This window comes from Panulirus ornatus, chromosome 63 (genome assembly GCF_036320965.1).
Source record: "Panulirus ornatus isolate Po-2019 chromosome 63, ASM3632096v1, whole genome shotgun sequence".
NCBI lineage: Eukaryota > Metazoa > Arthropoda > Malacostraca > Decapoda > Palinuridae > Panulirus > Panulirus ornatus.
Window position 1 is genome coordinate 6,676,036 of NC_092286.1, and position 21,953 is coordinate 6,697,988.

The following is a 21,953-nucleotide window of genomic DNA, read 5'->3' on the forward strand; positions in this document are numbered from 1 at the left end:
CAAGAGGTACCTTCATGATGAGAGAGGCGGGAGGAAGGTCACTAGTGAGTGGTGGAGAAGGACCACTACTGAATGAAGGGGGAAGACACCCCTGAGTGGTGGAGAAGGAGCACCACTGAGTGGTGGGGGAAGGACACCAATGAGTGAGGGAGAAGGTGGAGATGCTGAGGGCTGAGTGAAGGAGGACACCCCAAAGTAGCACCAAAAGGTAGTTCATTAGCTAGTACCATAAGGTAGTACATAATTGCCACCCGCCTTTGAACCCCTCCTTTAGGAAGGCCAATACTTTTACCGACAACATGACAATAGAAACTTCAAACCTACATACGTGTATTTCAAGACTTATATTACCCATTTAGTGGAATCTCAGGTATATGATTCCTTGAGCTTAAGATAGCTTAAGGTACAGTGGTACTTACAATGTGGTGGTTGAAGGATACACAGACTGGGGTGTTTGGCCACAAGCAGCAGAGCAGGGGATCCTTGCCTTAATTCAGGTCGGTGAGGATGGTTTCATTGGCGGAGTATGGCTTCCCACGTCCCGAGGGTTGGCACCAGGTGACGAATCATCTGAAACATAAAAAATATCATGATTAAGATTCTGTAGAGTCAATAACGTTCTTCACAAAACTGACAGAGAGATCAAATTCACTTCAGAGAGAATTTTCTTTAATGATACACCATGATTTAGACACTGGCGTGTTTTGGTCTTCGTTACGAAGTCATCGAAATTCGGTCTTACTTCTCTCTCTCACTCTCTCTCCTCCGAGATTCCCCAGATGGACTCAGCTGCCATTCTAAGCCACACTACACAGTGTAATGGGTTCACCTCCCCTTCTTTTTCTCAGCGCTGACCAAATTAGACCCAACTATCGTTTTTCTTTTAGACACGACTCGAAAAACTGGACTACGTTTTCTTCCACGTGCTCATCAAAATACTTTGACTACCTGTATTTTTTGCCCAATATCTAAATTACAAAGACATGATTCTTCTCTATCGAGCACATTGGCCAGTACATGGCCTCATTCTCATTGATCATGACGCATTAGACTTGATTAACTTTCCTCCAAAGTGACTCAAGTCCAAACACGACCTGGGTCATAAGGAACATCAGAAATCGGGCACAGAATAAAGGTCATGGTACCAGATGAACGCTGCAGGCTACAGGTTGTTCTCCTTCAGTTAAGGAGCTGAGGGATCTGGTACACTGAGGAACGGTATGTGAATCTCAGAGGAGTTAGCGTGAAGGACCTGAGGATATCGGAGTTCACTAGCCCCAGGTACTGACCACACCACCATGACCGTCAGAATGCGGAGTGGAAGGACAAGAACGACAAGGACATTGCAATCTGATGGATGCTAAGAGTAAAAAAAGGTTCTATTTTTTGATGTTAGATGAGACGGCACGGGCAGCTGAGGCCCTAATCCAGGCCACCCCATAAACGATAAATATATATATATATATATATATATATATATATATATATATATATATATATATATATATATATATATATATATATATATATATATATATATATATATATATATATATATATCCTAGCCTGAGCTAAGTATCCACTTTATTAACTAACCTCTAGAGGTGGATGAACAGCGGAGTTGACTGTGGACCCACCGCCGTAACCAGGATTCGAACCTATGTGCTCGACCCTGGGAGGCCCGTGAATGCGTCACGGTCAGGAATGGTAAGCGCCTTATCATATAAGCCAAGGAAGGTCGTATGATTGTATTCATGAGCAGATCTCTCTGTCCTTGACTCACAAGGACAGTCAATGGGAGATTGCTTGAAAACGCCGCAATTGACAGGGTCGCACATTGGGTTCGAGCTAGTGGCCCTAACAGGGGCAGGCCCAGAGGTCTTGTGACTGCAAGTGTTTGCATGAGATGGGAACTAAATTCCTCTTATTTCTGCTAGTAACTTCCTTAACATGACTGGAGAAGACAGTAACGAAACTAGTAACGTTATCTGTTACTTAACATTTTCGGTGTTCAAACAGACACAGCAGGAACATGTATGAACTTGTATGAATGTAAATTTTTGTCTAGAAAAAATACATAACATTGAGGTCTTTGTACAAGGTGTAGAAGTTGAAGAACCACATACTTCTGCGTTGCAGATGTACTAAAAAAAAAACAGGTTTAACTCAGTACATAACACAGGTAACAGACGACGGGAACACGCCCTTAAACATAACGGGCTTCGTGTTAAGGTGCTGGTTGCTTGGCAGAATGATTATGATACAAATAAACAGCTAAGGCGATATGCTTCTCTTCTTTATTGAATGAAATGAAATGGTTTATTATGAACAAATGGTGTTTGAGCACCCACCCTAATGCTAGAATAATAATACTGAGCAAATTATGTATATAAGTTGGCCATTTAGAAGGTTAACAAGCGTATCACAGACCCTTACTATTGCCTTGTTCTTTCTGATTATTGTTATCAGCTGAGACTCTGAGCGGTCAAGCTCGGCTGTTGGAACAGTGGTGAGTGGACCAGTAGAGGTGGAGGAGTGTGTCGGTCCGCTGTGGGTCACTGGCAGAGTGTATACCAGTACAAGAATGGTTTGTCGGTGAGAGTACTCGATGCCGTCAAATGAGAACCTACCTTCAACCAACACCTATCTGAAAGATGGAACATTATTCTTAGGGGCTTACCACTGCTTCCTGTAGGTTCCACTACTCTTGGTCAGATGCTTGAAAATGTTATCAATAACTATTTCATGAAGACCTCGGTATAATCCGCTATTATATAAACAATGGTGGATATGGTGTGAATAATGATATTCTATACTACTGCTTAACCTGTTAGACACCCTTATCCTAGAATTCCTGCAGCTTCAAGGCAGCTCTACAATCAGTAGCAAGGAAAGGATGGACTCCTTCGAGGTGAGACGATCTTCGACGAGCTTGTTCTCCGATGACATAGCCTCGCCGAAGACTGACTTTTTTCACTCGCAGGGTAACCATGAACAGGCGGAGTCCGGTAACACCTCCTGGTGGATATATAGATATAGCAGCTTTTAGATCATGAAGCTTGTGGAATTACATTAATCTGCGTAACGAGGCAAATGAGGCTAAAACAGGGGTCAGTGACACTAAGAGGTGACAAGGACCATAAAGCAGGTCAAGGCAGGTCAGGAAACAATTGAAGAGACATTGTAACGTAAACTTGGAGCGGAGGTAAATCTAATGAATCACATCTTAATATCTCATTACCTAATCCCCCCCTTTTTCCCCCCTTGATATCAATCTTCTGGGGTGATTTCCATTGCCATTATCATGTGTCAAGGCAGTTACAAATTCGTGTTGGTAAAGGCTTGTTATCTACACGTTCAGAATTTGTTCAGATTTCTGATAGGTTTACAGACAGTTTCAAGCCAACCTACTCGTTCGTACGCAATACAATATCTACCTCAGTTGTGTGTGTGTGTCGTCGCTGTGCATGTCTTTCAGGGTACCGGTGTCCCCCTACTCATCCAGGTTTTGCTTGAACTTCGATAGCCTTCCATCTACCAGTAGCAGTTGTTTATCGTTATCGTGTGCATTGGAAGCTTGCACCCTCATGCATGGCTCTGAGAGAAATGGCACAGTCGTTCAATGCATATCTATTACCCTCTCAACGAGAAATCCAATACCCCAAGTGGATAGCAAGATTTACTAAGATGCTTCTACCAGTGGCTCACCTGGGTTATGGCATATCATACTGACGCACGAATACTCCAAACACTGCTTTAAAACAGCGTGGTAGGGGCCGACACCTCCCTGGAAGCCGACGGCGTCTAGACCGAAGAACTCCTTGTCGTACAGGAGAACAAGGCGGCAGTCTGTAGGGCGACAGGAGTAAGTTGTGAAAGGTTAGACAAGAACGTCTGTGGGTAAGTGACGACTCAGGAGGTATGATGTAAGAAAATAAGAAGAGTGAATTCATTTCAATTGATTTCAGCTTCGTTACATATTATTTGAATGACATCAGCTGGTGTCCATTTGTTATAAGCATATCGATATCAATTCCAAAATAACCTTCAGTAATGTACCTTCAAAATCAAGGAGAACTGGCACAAAGAGAGAAGATGTTACAGCTCAAGTGGATGAAGGGAGAATACGAGATACCACTGGATGACAGAGGAAATAGCGTCATTCGGCGTGGGAGTGAGGGGGAAATACTGCAGGTTTGATGATGTGGGAAAGGTACCATAAGGAGGAGGAGAAGGAGAAAAACAGAGACAAGATATGGTTCTGATATGCTGTTAAGGGATGGAGGTTTTCTCTTTACACAAATCTTGTAAAATAGAAAAAAAAAAGTGAAAGAGAAAAAAGAAAATGGGAATGGAGGTCATGAAGACAGATGGAGTCGTATATTTATGAGCTTTGAGTGAGTGTACAAGATTGTCTCATATATACTAGTGCCGTTTGACAGATGTGGCCGCCCTTGTGAATGATGTTCATCCTACACACGTGGACAAACATAAGGATGCCAGTCGTCTTTACAGGATGGGTATAAGTAATTAGATGTTGGTTGGCCATCATATAGACCAGATCGCTTGTAATGGTACCCTTCGTGTGTCCACATGTGATCGCGTACTCACCAGTCTTCCCCTGGTTGACCTGGTTGAGGATCCAATCGTTGTTGGAGCAAGTGTAGCCATCTAGATTGGGGTCGAACTTGAGGTAGGCTGGCTGGTCGTAGGGTAGCAGAACGCTACCCGCAGGGCACAGACTGCTATCCAAGTGCTGTTGAAACGGGCAGAGTAACAGCAGAAGAGCTGGGATGAATATGGAAGGTACACACACAAACATGAATAAACTAATTATGCTTACTGGTGGCAGAGCGCGGCTGGTAACAACTGCTCATGATGCTACAGGCATTATTCATGTGTGACATAGGGAACAGCTGCTCATATTGTTACAGGTGTCACTCATGAATCAGTATCGGAACAACTACTCATAATGCTGCAGGTGTCACCTGTTCATAAAGCTGTAGGTGGGTGTCACTCATGGGTAAGGCAAGTAAAGACTGCTAATAAATGAGTCAGATAGATGAGAAGTGCTCATCACGTTGCAGGTGTCCCACACACGAGTCAGATGGGCAACAAACTGCTCATGAAGAGCTGCAGGTGTCTCTCACATAGTTCACAATACCCATAACGTTGTTAGCTGTCTCTTGGCAACTTCATATACACAATGTAGAGTTCACTAGCGACAACCTCGTCACACTTACTGCGCCCGACACGTTCTCACTCAGAGCTTTGGATGAGTGATGGGGACGCTGCTAATGTCAAATTGCTCGCCACTAACAAAATCAGCTAATCGCATGACCACGCCAGTGACTACCAACATAAAGTCCTATCACCCAGCAAATCACATATTCTAATAGGTGAATGACAACCAGATATGATCATCATCTGCTTCCAACATACACACACCCACGCATGACCTGAACACAATTACACCTTGGCTCAGGGTGTCGTCCCCTCACACCACATGTCCCGACCAGAGTCACGCTGTTCTGAGTACCTTCTCAGGGACAAGAATGGAGTAGTGGTCCCAGCCGGAGTCCTGCGTCAGCTCTGAGTCGTCCTCGAGATATGGGGCCGTGTTCACCAGCTGGCACTTGTCCTCACCTGAATACAAAGTTGATTTAGATAGTTTATGAAGTAGCACACACACACACACACACACACACACACACACACACACACAGAGAGAGAGAGAGAGAGAGAGAGAGAGAGAGAGAGAGAGAGAGAGAGAGAGAGAGAGAGAGAGAGAATACCATCATTAACAATCAGTTTTCTTAGGAACGTATGCAAACATTGAGACGCCAACAAGCAGTCGGGACGAAATTCCAAACACGTGTCAAAGTCAACTCGAGAAGTTACATTTTTAGATGAGATGAGATAGAAAGGCACAGCTGCGTTATCCAGTTAGAACAATATCATTTGAAGGCTGACCACGCGTGGCAAAAGTTGAGACCAGACGATGAACAAACATCCTTACACACATCCGAACCCCACTTACCAAATCAAGTCTATCCAGTTCTTGTAATTTCAAACTAAAGACAAAAAAAAAGATAAGAGTTGATTTCGTATACTACCTTTCATTAAATCTGTTCATTGATCTCAAGAGTTAACACTTGATTTTATGGGCAAAATGACCAGGAAGCCAATTACGTTGAAAGCAGTGTTTCAGTAATTGCAGTGCTTAAGAAGTGGTCCACACAGAGAGAAAGAATATGCCCTTGGAGTAGTGGGAGTGTCTGGCAATGACTGGGGGATAATCAACTGTACTTTACCCCTAGCCCCCAACCTAGCCCCCAAGCACCCAGCCCCCAGCCCCCAGCCTAGCCCCTAGCCAGGCCCTCCAGCCCATTCAAGTGAAGTAAGACCGATTTTTATTTGCTGCTAAAAGCGTCATTTATTGTGAACTAATTTGTTTGTTCATTTCTTTCTCCTTCTCTTTCTTTCACTCGTTGTTTCGCAGGATTTTAATTCCTCGACGGCCTTTTGATCACGGAACAGTTGTTTGTGACCGCTGTTTCTCTATATAGAGATACACGCGGTCAAGGATAACATAGAACATTGCCATTGTGAGTTACAATATTGAGGTTAATTGATATTTTGAAAACTATCAAATCTCAGAGCCTGGGAGTCTTTAAGAGAGAAACAACTTCACATTGAGTCTTCCTTCATGTGGTTTATGTGTGAATGAAGGAAGTAATTCTATCGCTTCTTTTTTTTTTGACCGTTTTTGTTCCAATAATTTTTCTTCGTCTTTGGTAGAGGACTGGTGACGAGAACTGAATAATGTGGTCTCTGACTACAAGCACGTTGTAGACAGGACCATGTATCTCGTTTTGATCATTTACATATCTAACCATCAACTCTAAATTCCTTTTTACATATAGTATACTAGGATTTCACAAATAGGATTTCACATATAGAAGAGATTCTATTAACATCTGCGAGGGATCTAATCCTTCTCTATATGCTATACCATTTATGTCGTCAGTTTAGCAGATGTGAACGATGAGAAGGAAGGGGATGGACGGTTAACCTGGCTGTAGAAAAACAAATATTCGGAAGAAGTTCCTCCTTTTCTTCGAAGTGGGACGTGTAGGGAGTGCAAGGACTTCTCGCATCTCTTGTGTCCGTGCGTCACACACTGGGAGGTTCGTCCTCATTTTAAAACCTTTCGCTCACGAAGAACAAACGCATCGTCGACTTTGCCACCTTTCGTGAATGTGCGTCAAATTCGAATTAGATGATAACTGTAATGTCACTGATGATGGTCTGGTGGTCTGGAGAATGGTTCGACCAGACTGAGAATGGCTAATGCTTCTTGTGTTGTGGACTTGCTGCGCGCGCGGGTCGAGCGCGGAGGGAAGGTGAGGTAGGTGGTGTTCCCCCTTTAACACGGTAACGATATACAATGGACTTCCAAAGGCCAAGACGTCTGTTGGATATGGTAAATTGCTACTGTAATGTATCGCGTCAGACGCTGCCGCGCTTCTTCGTAAGTGTGATTAATCACGTGAGGTATCATAACACGTGTTCAGTTTTGCTCTACGTTCAGTTGATAGAGATAGCGAGCAGCAGGAGGAACCTGTGTGGAGCGGTACTTACTGTGGTAGTTGAAGGACACGCACTGGATGTGTTGTCCGCAAGCGGCGGCGCAGAAGATCCTGGACAACTTCCTGTCGGCGATGATGCTGTCAGTGGCGGAATAACGTTTCCCAGGTCCTGTGGGTGACACCAGTTGACGTGAACAAAAGGCTGAATGAAGAAAGTCAGATTATCAGTATGAGTGATTAGTGTGTGTGTGTGTGTGTGATAGATAGATAGATAGATAGATAGATGGATAGAGAGAGAGAGAGAGAGAGAGAGAGAGAGAGAGAGAGAGAGAGAGAGAGAGAGAGAGAGAGAGAGGTGGTAGTAAGGGCAGCTTGATTTAGGGAACTGATCAGGGTGTGCCTAGCTAGAGGCTTCTGAATAATGAATCTATTGATTACATATTAGAAAAATTTCGTAACTTCTGTGGGGTATGAACCAATCACGTCTGAAAATGATATAGTAGTGATTTAAGACTGCTGAATACTTAGAATTTCAGCTGATCTTCCACCTCTTACCAACGAAGTCTCTTAGTTCATTTACCACTTTGAACTCGACCTTAGACATACATGTATTCTGACGTGGTTTTAAAAACGTTGATTCATGTAAGGCATCGTCGCATTCGCCACAGACATACAAAAAGGACTTTTGTATGGGCGTATACGCATCTTAGAAGACACTTACTTTATGATGCTCGTCCTACACGTGAATTGGCGCGCGCAACGCCCTTGCGGACATAAAGTCACAGAAGACAATTCAAGCGAAATCATAGAATGGTTGAAACACCTCTACCATCCATCTCCTGTTGGAGATATTAGGGTTAAAAACCATACCTACTGCCCTGTTGACGACACATTTGGGTAAGACCATCAAACTCACCTGTCTTATTCCAGGTGATCTCCATCCCAAACGTGACCTGGGTCCAGAGAAGTGTCAGGAGGAAGAGACCGGAAAAGGTCATAGTACCAGATGAAGCGCCAGGAGCAGGTCTTCAAGTCTGATCGTCCAGATGAAGGAGGGAGGTGGGTGTGTGTCAGAAGGCGAGATGATGATGAGTGCGGGGGAGGACGGATGAAGGATCGGATCTGGTGAGGGAGTTGAGGAGGAGGAGGAGAGAGAGCAGACCTGAGTGGCTGGAGGAACATGCCACACCAGCAGCTCCCGTCAGACTGAAGGGAGGGAAGGGACGACTAAAGCGACAAAGGCAATGCTGATCGATCCCCCGTCAAACACCTTAGACCCGGGACATAAATGGTGAGTAGCAGTTCACTCAAAAGCAACTACATACGTCGGACGAGAGTTTGCATGAAGAATGACGAACACAAAATCAGCGACGGGACGAGAGGGTTTGACTGGCTGGAAAGGCATACAGGCAACAACAGACGAACTAAGCGGTACTCAAAGAGGCGATTCCATAGCTCTTATTACTTTGGGTGATTGTATTAGATGGGACTTAAATGACACTTAGCTCACTCTGTAACTTCCTTATCACGTTATCTGGTGTATAGCAATTCCAGCGCTCAAAGAAAAGCAGCAGGGAGGCGTATGTGATGTAACGAACTTGTATGAGAAAAGTTTTCCTGCACAGAAAACATGAGTAACACACGAGTTCAAATACTTGTCGTATACATCATTATTCATACATTTTTTCACGGTTTCCACCACTTAACTTTCTTCACAAACAAGTTATACTTCATTCACAAACAAGAATTATTCATTTCCCGACTCTAAACGGATCCCTGGTTTAATGGAGATCCATCAAAACATTGAATACAAACAAGTCTAAACTAAATGATGGAATATTTAGATCCAACTCTCCTGTCTGAGTTCCAGATTTATCACATCATTTTCATTGCATTAAGGGTAGTCAAGTACCCTCCTTCGAAGATCAGTACTTACTTCTTTTATAAGGACTACAATCGGTAAGCCTTCGTTCATCATCATCATTTGAACTTCATGTGACGACCACATCTAAAAGTGGAATGTGTTCAAAAGACGTGACGTCTTATGTTCTCCTCTGGTGCGTGAACATGTTCTCCTCTGGTGCGTGAACATGTTCTCCTCTGGTGCGTGAACATGTTCTCCTCTGGTGCGTGAACATGTTCTCCTCTGGTGCGTGAACATGTTCCTCCTCTGGTGCGTGAACATGTTTCTCCTCTAGTGCGTGAACGTGTTCTCCTCTGGTGCGTGAACATGTTCTCCTCTGGTGCGTGAACATGTTCCTCCTCTGGTGCGTGAACATGTTCTCCTCTGGTGCGTGAACATGTTCTCCTCTGGTGCGTGAACATGTTCTCCTCTGGTGCGTGAACATGTTCTCCTCTGGTGCGTGAACATGTTCCTCCTCTGGTGCGTGAACATGTTCCTCCTCTGTTGCGTGAACATGTTCCTCCTCTGGTGCGTGAACATGTTCCTCCTCTGGTGCGTGAACATGTTCTCCTCTGGTGCGTGAACATGTTCTCCTCTGGTGCGTGAACATGTTCTCCTCTGGTGCGTGAACATGTTCCTCCTCTGGTGCGTGAACATATTCTCCTCTGGTGCGTGAACATGTTCCTCCTCTGGTGCGTGGACATGTTCCTCCTCTGGTGCGTGAACATGTTCTCCTCTGGTGCGTGAACATGTTCCTCCTCTGGTGCGTGAACATGTTCTCCTCTGGTGCGTGAACATGTCCCTCCTCTGGTGCGTGAACATGTTCTCCTCTGGTGCGTGAACATGTTCCTCCTCTGTTGCGTAAACATGTTCTCCTCTGGTGCGTGAACATGTTCTCCTCTGGTGCGTGAACATGTTCCTCCTCTGGTGCGTGAACATGTCCCTCCTCTGGTGCGTGAACATGTTCCGGAGTCACGTGATATGCGGACGTCATCCATGATGTGATGATGATCATGTGGATAACACAGTCAGGCTGAAATGGCTGTTTCTTATTAAGACCGTAGTGACGACAGCGTGTGGCGCTCTACTGTGGTGGGTGGAGAGGCTGTATATTACGTCAAGGCGTCTATGCAGGGAAGGACAGATGTATATATATATATACACACACTCTCATATTACTGGCGCCTTGCTCGTATACCATACTGTTTACTTTCCTTGTGTATTTCTCTGAGGACTATCACCTCCCCAAGAATAGATTCAAGTAATTCAGGAGGGATCAAGGTGAGAAGAGCGTACATATATGAGTTAGACTCACCCAGGAGCTGATATAGAGGCCCATAGGTACGATGTTACGTACCATACGTATGAGTGTGTGTGTGTGTGTGTGTATCTGTTCCTTTCTATTCTCAGGCGTGCCATCATTAGCACAGTCGAGTGTGTGTGCGTGGGTGTGTGTGAGTGTGTGTGCGTGGGTGTGTGTGTGGGTGTGTGTGTGGGTGTGTGTGTGTGTGTGGGTGGGGACTCGTGGCGCTATTACTGGCACCGGTCGGGCGCGAGTGCTCAGTGTGCCATTATTGGCTTAGTTCCGCCCGTACTGGGTTCTTTCGAGGTGGATGTGTGTGTGTGTTATGTTGAGTGTGCTTGAGCCTTTTCTTTCTCAGACTCCAAAGGCATAGAACACTGTCGTTGATCATCCTGTTCTTAATCATCCTATATCATCATCACCATCATCCGTTATTTGCCCATTTTGTATTTGTAGAAAAAAAAAACACTACTGTATTTCTATCTTAATCTTTTAATATAGAATTTAAAAAAAAAAAAACATTTGTGTGATTAAGCTATACTTCATCGGATTGTTACTCAGGCCAAACCTATTCACAGAACACAGACGAAAGTCTGTGAACAGAGGCACAGAACCAGATTTCGACCACTACATAAGAAAAAAAAAAATAATAATAATCTTCTACAATCTACCATGAGAGGAGGGTAGGTTGAGGGGTGGTCCCGTCTCCAGTCCTGGGGCCCCCGTGACCAATCAACATTTGCCCCTGATTCCAGTCTAACAAGCACACGGCTCATGGCAAGTCGTAATTTACTAATCAATCCACAACGGGGCCGACATGCCACAAGCGACAGGAAAATAGAGTGAAGCATCGAAACACCTTCTGGCGAACCACGCAACCAGCGCACCACCAGCGGCAGAGATCATGATAATGTTAAAGTCGACACAGTGACTGAGGTCTGGTCATGAAATATGAGCCAAATGCGTGTGAAAGTTTACCGAACTAATGGGAAAAAATCATGGTTTTAAAAAAAAATAGACGAAAGTAATAAAGTGGATAGGAAAAAGATATGTGTAGTAAAACTTATTTGGATAATTAAGAGCCAGCTGCTTCAACCAACGAAGAGATATTCTTTAAAACCAGATCGTCTGTCATATCACCTATGGGCCATAATGTGTATGGACGAACACACTAATATAGAGAACCATATAATGAAGGTCTACGTTTTCTTACATTGATCTTACTAGAAAATGGTAGCTAGAGGGTTTGGTGATCGCAGACTCATCTAAATCAGATGATGAAAAAAAAGAAATAGTATATCTAAATACAAATCTAGTTGCCTAGGGCAACATATGATTACAGTGTAAGATTATGATATGAAAAGTGTCCAAGAAATGCTACATCTACGTATTCTGATATCTGTAGATATAAAGTAGATAGATAAGTGTAACATGAAACTGGGTAAAATTCATCAGAGGCTGATTATAGTCTATTACTGCTGTGCCATGGGTTCGATAGATATCAAATGCACGAAAATGAGATAGAACAATAGCTTATGAAAAAGGGAATATTACGATTGCAATTAAGAAAAGAAGAAATAAAGCTTTCTTTGAGATGTGCACAGAAGCATGTTGAAAAGAAAACAACAAATTATGACTGTTTCTTTCTATTGCTCTCGCCAGCAGTGACGTCCAATCATACACCATTTGTAATGTCACAGGTCATTCATCCTCAAGGTTGGGTGGGTTGAGGGACGTGTGAAACAGGCAAACACAAAGAAATACACACACTCCTATTCAAACATCCGCCCCTGTGGCCCAATGGATAAGGCATTGGCCTCCTAAGCCAAGGATTGTGGGTTCGAGTCCCACCAGGGGTTACATTCCTTTTGTTCAAGAGATGGGGGCTCCCACGAGTATACAACTCCCTCCCCGTACAGTAATGATAAGTCATTACGAAACAAATTACAAATAGGTAATTACACAAACAAACATCTTTTTGGATAGGGTAGATAAAGAAATCAATGCTGGGTGCATACAAATGTTTTCAAGGTATGAATAGGGTCTCAGAAGTGTAGAATTCTCCCTCCATTCTTTAAGAATAGTAATGACATATGGAAAATCACACAAAACACCGTGTGTGTGTGTGTGTGTGTGTAGGCATGGACACAAGAGTAAAAGTCGTAGGGAGAGGAAGTGGAAAAAAAAAAATATCAACCTCGAAAGGAATTTGGGAAGGTTAATGAGGGTCGGATATAGCACCACGTAAACCTAGAACACTGCGGGGAAGCAATTACTACAGGCATTAGTACAAGGGACTACAGAGGTGTGTGTGTGTGTGGTGGTGGGAGAGGGGAGGTTAGAGACTTGAGAACGAGCAAAGAAATAACTGATAAAGTGATTTTTAGAAAGAGCAAAGAAATAATTGATAAAGTGACTTTAGAAAGAGCAAAGAAATAACTGATAAAGTGATTTCAGAACGAGCAAAGAAATAACTGATAAAGTGATTTTAGAAAGAGCAAAGAAATAATTGATAAAGTGACTTTAGAAAGAGCAAAGAAATAACTGATAAAGTGATTTTTAAAAAGGGAAGCTCAATGCTCACAACAATAGCAAGAAAAAGAAGCTATATTCATAGAGTAAGATAAAGCAAGCCTGGAGTGGAGCAGTTGAGAGCGGCAGATTATGATAAAAAGCGAAACGCTACTGGGGACAGGATGGATAAAGATAAGAGCGAGCCATGAGATAGGAAATAAGAAGAAATAGAAGGATGGTATGATAAGGTAATAGTGAGAGACTGTAAACCTATCAGAGAAGGATGGTATGATAAGGTAATAGTGAGAGACTGTGAGCCCATCAGAGAAGGATGGTATGATAAGGTAATAGTGAGAGACTGTGAACCTATCAGAGTAGGATGGTATGATAAGGTAATAGTGAGAGACTGTGAGCCCATCAGAGAAGGATGGTATGATAAGGTAATAGTGAGAGACTGTGAACCTATCAGAGTAGGATGGTATGATAAGGTAATAGTGAGAGACTGTGAACCTATCAGAGAAGGATGGTATGATAAGGTAATAGTGAAAGACTGTGAACCCATCAGAGAAGGATGGTATGATAAGGTAATAGTGAGAGACTGTGAACCTATCAGAGAAGGATGTTATGATAAGGTAAATAAAACGTCGATAGAAATGGACATATTGTTCTGGGAGTGACGACTTGCTGTTGCTGTTGTAGTGACAGTGGAAATTAGTAGAAGAAGAAAGGATTCCACGGAAGTTAAGCACCCGGGAAGAAAAAGAAAATAAAAGCCTTTGAAACTAGGAAGGACAGAGGATTTGCCCCCATGATGCTTATATATATATATGGGTTCATGGTGGTGAAGAAGATGCTAAAGGACTCGACGTGATTAAATAGGTAAGTGGTTGATGGGAAGTGCATAGAGTGAATGACACAGGGGAGTGAAGTGAGCCACCTGACTGAATTAGGTAACTGACTGTTTAGCTACGTGGATGAAAAGTGACTGAGATAAGTACAAGCAGTAAGTAACAAAGGCTGTTGAAAAAGACTTTCAGGAACCAGAGGAGGAACGTGATAGGATCTCCAGGATGGAGGACTCACAGAAGGAGTAAAGGACTCAGGACTTTGGAGGAACCTTCGGATGGTGGACAGAGTGTATCCTGCATCCAAAGGGATTCGAAGAACATGTGATAGAGTTAATAGAAAATGGACTTTTGGAGAAGCCATTCTATCTTTATGACGAGGCGTAACTCTGAGGAAATACTGAGACATCATCTCCACAGAGAGAGAGAGAGAGAGAGAGAGAGAGAGAGAGAGAGAGAGAGAGAGAGAGAGAGAGAGAGAGAGAGAGAGAGAGAGAGAGAGAGAGAGAGAGAGAGAGAGAGAGAGAGAGACCAGAGACATACGCACTGTCTGGGTATTCAAGGTATGTTGAACCGGGTTTAAGAAGAGACAACTGGAAGTCTGAGCGTTGTGTACGTCCAGGCTTGGTATGTCGGGAGGACAATTTGTCCAACATGCCACCACATTCTGAGCTGAGGGGAGGGAAAGTCAAGAATTCTATACTGCTGGGAATGTTGAGGAACAGAAGTTTAAAGTACAACGCATTCTTCACTGCTAGTAAGATTTTCACTGTCGTTTAAATAGGACTGGTAATAGATCAGTATAATAACGTGTATTACAAAAAATGCAGGGGGGGGTTAGACTGTACTAATTCTCCAGGTATTTCCCTAACTGATTAGAACATGTTTATGTAAGAATATATTTATCTTTTAACTAAATCTCAGACGGGGATATGATATTAAGCATCCTGGAGCCTTCGTTATGTCTGATCACTGTACCGATTACAGGTGTACAAGTCTTGGTAAACTTTTCGCCAAGTTTGTAATGGATGTTCCAATGGAACTTTGTTTTAAAAAGAGGTAATGAACAAGGGAGCGAGGCGAATGCTTTGTCATGAGACTCCACCGACTGGCTGGGCACATCAGAAGCGTCCTATCTCTGAATTACCAACACCAGAATGGCATTTCTTTAACCCGATATTGTGACCAGCAGACATAGTCTATCAGACTGTTAGCACTTCACTGATCATCGTATTTACCATACTTAATGAAGTACACATACACAGTGACAAACAATACGTTTTGACTCCCAGGACTATCTGAATCTAATAAGTGTAATGAAGAGGTATACAGAAACTGCACGATACAGTAAGACAAGGTTTCATTACATGATGAATGTCAACATTGAGTTTCAGAGGCAGTATTGACAACTTCAGTGGGAGTGAAAAAAAGTGGACTTGTGTGGCGTGCCAGTGGCCAACGCGTTGCTTAACCATGAGGCCAACAGTGCATATCTGATCCTCACTCTGTGAATCACTGGGAATCCAATAAATCAGTCCTCACTTTAGGGAATACACGTGTGGTATGGGAACCACGTGTGGTATTGCCTGATGAAACAGAGTCAGTAGGGTTGTGGGCGCGGGGCCTGGCTTCTCTTTGCTGGTGTTGGGACGGAGAGGGAGAGAGGGAGAGATGGAGAGGGAGAGGGAGGGATGGGAAGGGAGGAAATGAGACGTATCCTTCGACAACAAAGGAGGGAAGGAAAGAAGAAAGGAAGGGAGGAAGGAAAACAAAATTTTCCTCTTCGTTAATGACTTCAGAAACTTTGGATGACAATTGCATTTTCTTGCTTTCCTCGACTGTCTTCTGTCTGGACATTTTATTTGTCCGCATTGTTCATCTTGTCGTTGTTTTAAATACTATTTCAACTTTATTTCTTTGTGTTGGTGTGACTGTGCCTAATCCATGTACGACATGCACTGCAGTGGAAAGTTTATGTATTACATTTATGGCCACTTTAACGTACGGTCCTTTGCGTACGTGATTCGTTGTTGGTGCATGTGTGTGTGTGTGTGTGTGTGTGTGTGTGTGTGTGTGTGTGTATACTCTCTCAGTCTGTAGTTGTGTACATGACGAATACCAGCCACGTATTCCCTCAGTTGTACACCAGTCACGTATCTTCTCAGTGGCGTTTCAGATCTGTCGTGGGAGCGTGGAGCCCGTGTCCCCACCGCCGTAGCCCGTGTCACTGACTGATTCATGTCAGCAGGGAGGATGAGGAGCACGTCGTTAAGACGGGCGGTAGGGAAAGAGACACGACACCGATGGAGCGGTGGAAAGAGACGATGATGATGGAAGATTCTCGAGAGATGGTGAAGGATGGTAAGGAAAATTATGAAAAGGTGAGAGAGAAGGTGAGGAAGGATGAGGTATTGTGAGGGATGGTGGGGAAGGATGAGGTATTGTGAGGGATGGTGAGGGAGGATGAGGTATTGTGAGGGATGGTGAGGGGAGGTTGACAGGAGGTGAGGGGTGGAGAGACAAGGTGAGGGAAAAGTAAGGAAAAGGGAGAAAAGGGGAGAGGGAAGGAGAAAAAAATGTGAGAGAGATGAGGAGAGATAAAGGAAAGTGATAGGAGATGTGAGCATGGTGAAGATAGAGGCAAATGAAGGTGACGGTAACCTAGGAAAGGTGCAAGAAGATGAATGAAGGTGAAAATGGATGAAGGGATAATCTAAGCAGTTTAAGGGTAGGTAGAGGAAGGTCAATGAAGGGTAAAGATAGCTTCAGGTGAGTTAATAAGTGTTAATGAAAATGAGAAAAAAATAAAAGGAGAGAGAGAGGGGAGTAATGGGGAGTTATACAGAAAAGGACTTCATGTGAGTAAAGACAGAGAGGAGAAACGTTCCCATTGGGTTACCGTCCACCATCGGGCCATTAGTGGCTGTGGCCAGCCTGAACGTTTCCGGCCGTAACCCGAACGTTTCCTTACGTAATCCCAACGTTTCCCTCTTTACCCCACACGTTTCCTCTCACAATTCCAACGTTTTCTGCCGTAACTTCGAAGTTTCCTTCCGTAATCCCAACGTTTCCTACCACAATTCACACATTTCAGGTTTTACTTTCGCTTACGCGCTTCAGGCCTCGGCCCTCGTGCTTCCGTCATGAAGCACACGTTTCAGACCAGCGTCTAGCACACTGCGGACCACCACCAACACCTCACCTTGCAACTTTAAAGCTTCGCTCTTGAATATTTCGTATTCCGTCTGACAGGACGAGACGAAAAAAAAAAGGGGGGGGGGATGGCGGTAAAATAAAAGAATCCTCGAAAACTCTTCACTCCCAACGGGAATTTTTTTTGTTCATAACTTCATAATTTTGACGTAATTACGTTACGTAATCATGCACCCTGTTGCTCTGCCGACACGGATGAAAGCATGATGGATTAGACACCACAAAGCACTAATCCCCCGCGGATTAGACAATCACAAAGTTCAGTCGTCTCGTTTGTAACTACTACGACCCACTACCTCTCGGCCTTCAATATCGTACATGACGATGTGTCCCACAACACATGATACCAAAAAAACAAATGGTTTTCCTTGCCTCTTGAACACGCGGGGTCACCTTAACAACTCAATATGATATAAGAACTGCGGATTAAAGTGTGCATACCGACGTTTAACATCTGCGTGGAAGTTGGCGAAATCGCATGATCATGAATTTGTGAAAATGATAATGATCGTATTACAATTTCTTTCTCGTCTTTTTTCCCATGCTTTGTATATCACCCCTGGGGCTATCTGCACCTGCGGTGGAGATTTAGACCTACACGCTTCGCTGGAGGGTCTGTTTTTAAGCTGGTACCCATGAACGCTCGTTGACCACAGCTGGGTCACAGACACAAGGTACGTGTGAAGGAAGCCAGGCAGGCCTCTGGGTGCTGGCTCCTCTCCTCTGATTCTGTTCCTTTCCTATATACAAAAAAAAAGAGAGAGACTCTTTCTCGTGCTCGACACAAGCGTTGAATAGAAAGTCAGCGAGGCCACCAAAGGTGACACAGGGTCTGCATGCAAGACAGCAATCTATCTTTTTGTTCTTTCATTGTGTAGTGGCTGCGTTGTGCAGGCAAGAGGTGTTCCTCTGCAGGGTGCAAGCAAGACATCCCTCTGCAGTGTGCAGGCAAGGTATTCCCCTGCAGTGTGCAAGCAAGACATCCCTCTGCAGTGTGCAGGCAAGATATTCCTCTGCAGTGTGCAAGCAAGACATCCCTCTGCAGCGTGCAGGCAAGAAATTCCTCTGCAGTGTGCAAGCAAGAGATCTCTCTACAGTGTGTAAGCAAGGGATTCCTCTGCAGTGTGCATGCAAGAGGATCATTTTCAGTGTGCATTATGCAAGATTTTTCTCCGAACTGTTTAAGCAAGAGGTTCCTCTGTAGCGTGCGAGCAAGAGGTTCCTCTGAAAGTGCTTAAGCAAGAGGTCTCCTCCTCCAGTGTGCAGGCAAAGAGGCTCCTTTGCTGTGTGTAGACGAGTGGTTCCTCCTCATGCAGAGCACGTCAGCACGACACACTAATCCATACATCCCGGATGACTACACATGCAACTCACAAGCGACCACTGGGAGATCCAGAATAGACACTGGGATTAAAGATTGAATTCCTAGAGTCAAGGTTACAATCATCTGTCTCTGTCTAGTAATCAAGCTTCAGTACGCAGGGCAAAAATGATTACCGGGTCACCTAGAGAACGAAACAGCTTGTCGAACACCCTGGGATTCAGGCACAGAGAAGGTGAGGGCGTTAAAGCTGACTGATTTGATGATTCGAACATTTAAGTCGAAGATTCATTCACTGTTTCGACAACTCAGTTCGATAACGCACCCGGTGGTTCGAAGCCTCAGCTAATACTAATTCGGTAATTTCATTCACGGAGTCGAAACTCAGTTCACTGATTCATCTACTATCTCATTTCCCATCTTGTCACTCCAGGACCCGGGGGCCAACGTCCTGTGCATCGCTAGGGTCATATTCCTTCCCTGGGTAAGGTTTTCCCCATGCAGCAATATGTAGGACGAAGCTCAGGTTGTGAGAGACGGGACGGGAGGAAGGGGAAGAAATATGGACGGGACGCAAGATAAACAGAGAGTCTTGAGAGGGACTCAATCATCAGAGAAGACGAGAGAGAGAGAGAGACAGAGAGAGAGAGAGAGAGAGAGAGAGAGAGAGAGAGAGAGAGAGAGAGAGAGAGAGAGAGAGAGAGAGACGATATATATAATTCACACTGTATTCTGGTATTGATCGCCAGTGCCAAGTGAGGTCAAACAGCCTTGGAAAACCGCCAAAGCGAGGAGGTGAGAACCGTTAATTGCTGTAGCTTGAAAGTTTTTTCCTTTCTTTTCTCTCTCTCTCTCTCTCTCTCTCTCTCTCTCTCTCTCTCTCTCTCTCTCTCTCTCTCTCTCATTTGTTATTTGCTAAGTAAAATAAGTTGGCGTCAAGAGCCATGAATGTTTGAATTTTTTTCTTTTTTTTTGACGCTATTTCCCACTTCGTGGAAGGACTGTCCACAACATTGTACCAGAGGTTCTCTCTCTCTCTCTCTCTCTCTCTCTCTCTCTCTCTCTCTCTCTCTCTCTCTCTCTCTCTCTCTCTCTCTCTCTCTCTCTCTCTTGTAGAGAATAATCAACGTTGCCACTGCCACCGCAGCTGGTTCCCGTCTACGTTCAAGTTAGCGGTGAGGCGTCCGCATTCCGCTGTGGGCAGCTGGTACATGACTAGCGCCTACCGTGTGTTGGACGCCAGCTCGTCTACGTTAACGCTCAGGGTGAAGGTGGAGAGAGCGATGGTAATTTCTTTCGCTAAGGTCTGAGAATGTCGTGAAGAATTAAAGTTATCATATACGGCCATTCCCCTCCGCCTTTTTCGATCGTTTCTTTTTCATGGTCGTGGAGGTAAGAATATATATATGTGTGTGTGTGTATGTGTGTGTGTGTGTGTCTTGTACACATTCCTTGAGGCTCGCATGGACATACATTCATACGTACACTCTCTTCGATTAGAGAGAGAGAGAGAGAGAGAGAGAGAGAGAGAGAGAGAGAGAGAGAGAGAGAGAGAGAGAGAGAGAGAAAGAGAGAGAGATCTGGATGGCCAGATTTTTTGGTTAGTGTTTGTCACGTTGATTAATTGACCCTGCGAAGTTCAGGGGTAAAGATTTCTGGGCAGTGTAGAGGGGGGGATGGAGGAAGAAGACAGATAAGATTTAGGGTTGAGGGGAGAGAGAGAGAGAGAGAGAGAGAGAGAGAGAGAGAGAGAGAGAGAGAGAGAGAGAGAGAGAGAGAGAGAGAGAGAGAGAGAGAGAGAGAGAGAGAGAGAGAGAGAGAGAGAGGCGCAGATGAATAGACGTGTCAAGGAATTTTCATTAGACTAACTGTGTTGATCTATAGTTGGAGGGGGGTCAAGTGAGGGATGGCATAATCAGAGACGGGGGTCAGCGAGTAGGTCAGGGGTGAGGGTCGGCAGGATAGTTAAGGGTCAGGGTTAGCAGTGATTAAAGTCGTGGGTGAGGGTCAGCAGGGAGGTCAGAGATCAGGAGTGAAGAAGTAAGGGTAGAAGTGAGAGTCAGTAGCGATGTCAGGAGTCGGCAGGTAAGGGTAAGCAGAGAGGTCAGAGGTCAGGAGTGGGCAGGGAGGAGGAAGCAGGCGAGGGTAAGCAAAGAGAGGTCAGAGGTCAGGAGTGGGCAGGGAGGTCACCACAACACCCAGCAGGCATCTGTCATTCCACAAGCCTGACAGTAACTCAGGAAGTGAGAAAAACTATTTAACAGACTCCTCCTCTCACTGTTTCTGTCATATTTTTTCCTTTTCCTCTGCAAAAAAAAAAGAAAAGAAAAAGAATTTTTTTTTTATCCAACTTCATAAAATTACGTCTCATGCAGACCGCAGGATGAATTAATTAGCCTCATAATTGTAAGGTAATTTGGGGCAACGGTTGTAATGATCATGAGGACGACCACATGTGAACCTCGCGAAACAGATGGACTGGCAACAGTTACTATACTTCTACCATCCTGTCGTGTGGCAACACTGCTGATATCGATAAGGGCTTATCGCCTATCTTCAGATAAAGCTAATTCGTGACCGTTTGCCCTCACCGATACACGTGGCATAGACCTGTCAAATATCAAAAAGAAAAAAAATATCGAATCATAATATACCGTGTCTTCGCGCATCATCTCCAAAAACGTCGACCAGGTTCCTTCCTCCACCCCCAAAAGAACCAGCCAGAACAACTCCTTAAACAACTCCTTAAATAAATACTATCAACACAAAACGGGACTTCAGACGACATGTCTATCGTCAATCCACATTATTAATAAACAACTGCTAGAACCTCATCCCTTGTTGTGATGAGCGACGACAACAGCAATAACAACAACAGGTACATGTTCAGCCACAACCACAAGAACTTCATCCCTTGTTGTGATGCGCGACGACAACAGCAATAACAACAACAGGTACATGTTCAGCCACAACCACAAGAACTTCATCCCTTGTTGTGAGGCGCGACGACAACAGCAACATGTTCAGCGGGAATCTCTTTTTTTGTGCGCGAACTGATACGTGATATTCGCCACAGCGCGACGACCATCTCTCCAGGGAACTGGACGACGTGTCTAATGTGACTCCCTCCGTCGACGTGCAATCCCCGCGCATTTGTTCGCTGAGATGAGACCGTCTGTACCGGGGAATTCATCGCCACAGTGGCTCTGTTATCGAGCAAACAGATCTCCGTAATTCATCAGACTTTATGTATGTTGTGGAG

The 21,953-nt window shown here is 44.4% G+C and overlaps 1 non-coding gene across 1 annotated transcript; it reads left to right on the plus strand.

Annotated features, from left to right (window-relative positions):
- The first annotated feature begins 12,584 nt into the window (after nucleotides 1-12,584).
- On the plus strand, nucleotides 12,585-12,657 carry TRNAR-CCU (transfer RNA arginine (anticodon CCU)). The gene has a single exon. It is a non-coding gene; the product is annotated as a tRNA-Arg (tRNA).
- The last annotated feature ends 9,296 nt before the right edge of the window (nucleotides 12,658-21,953 follow it).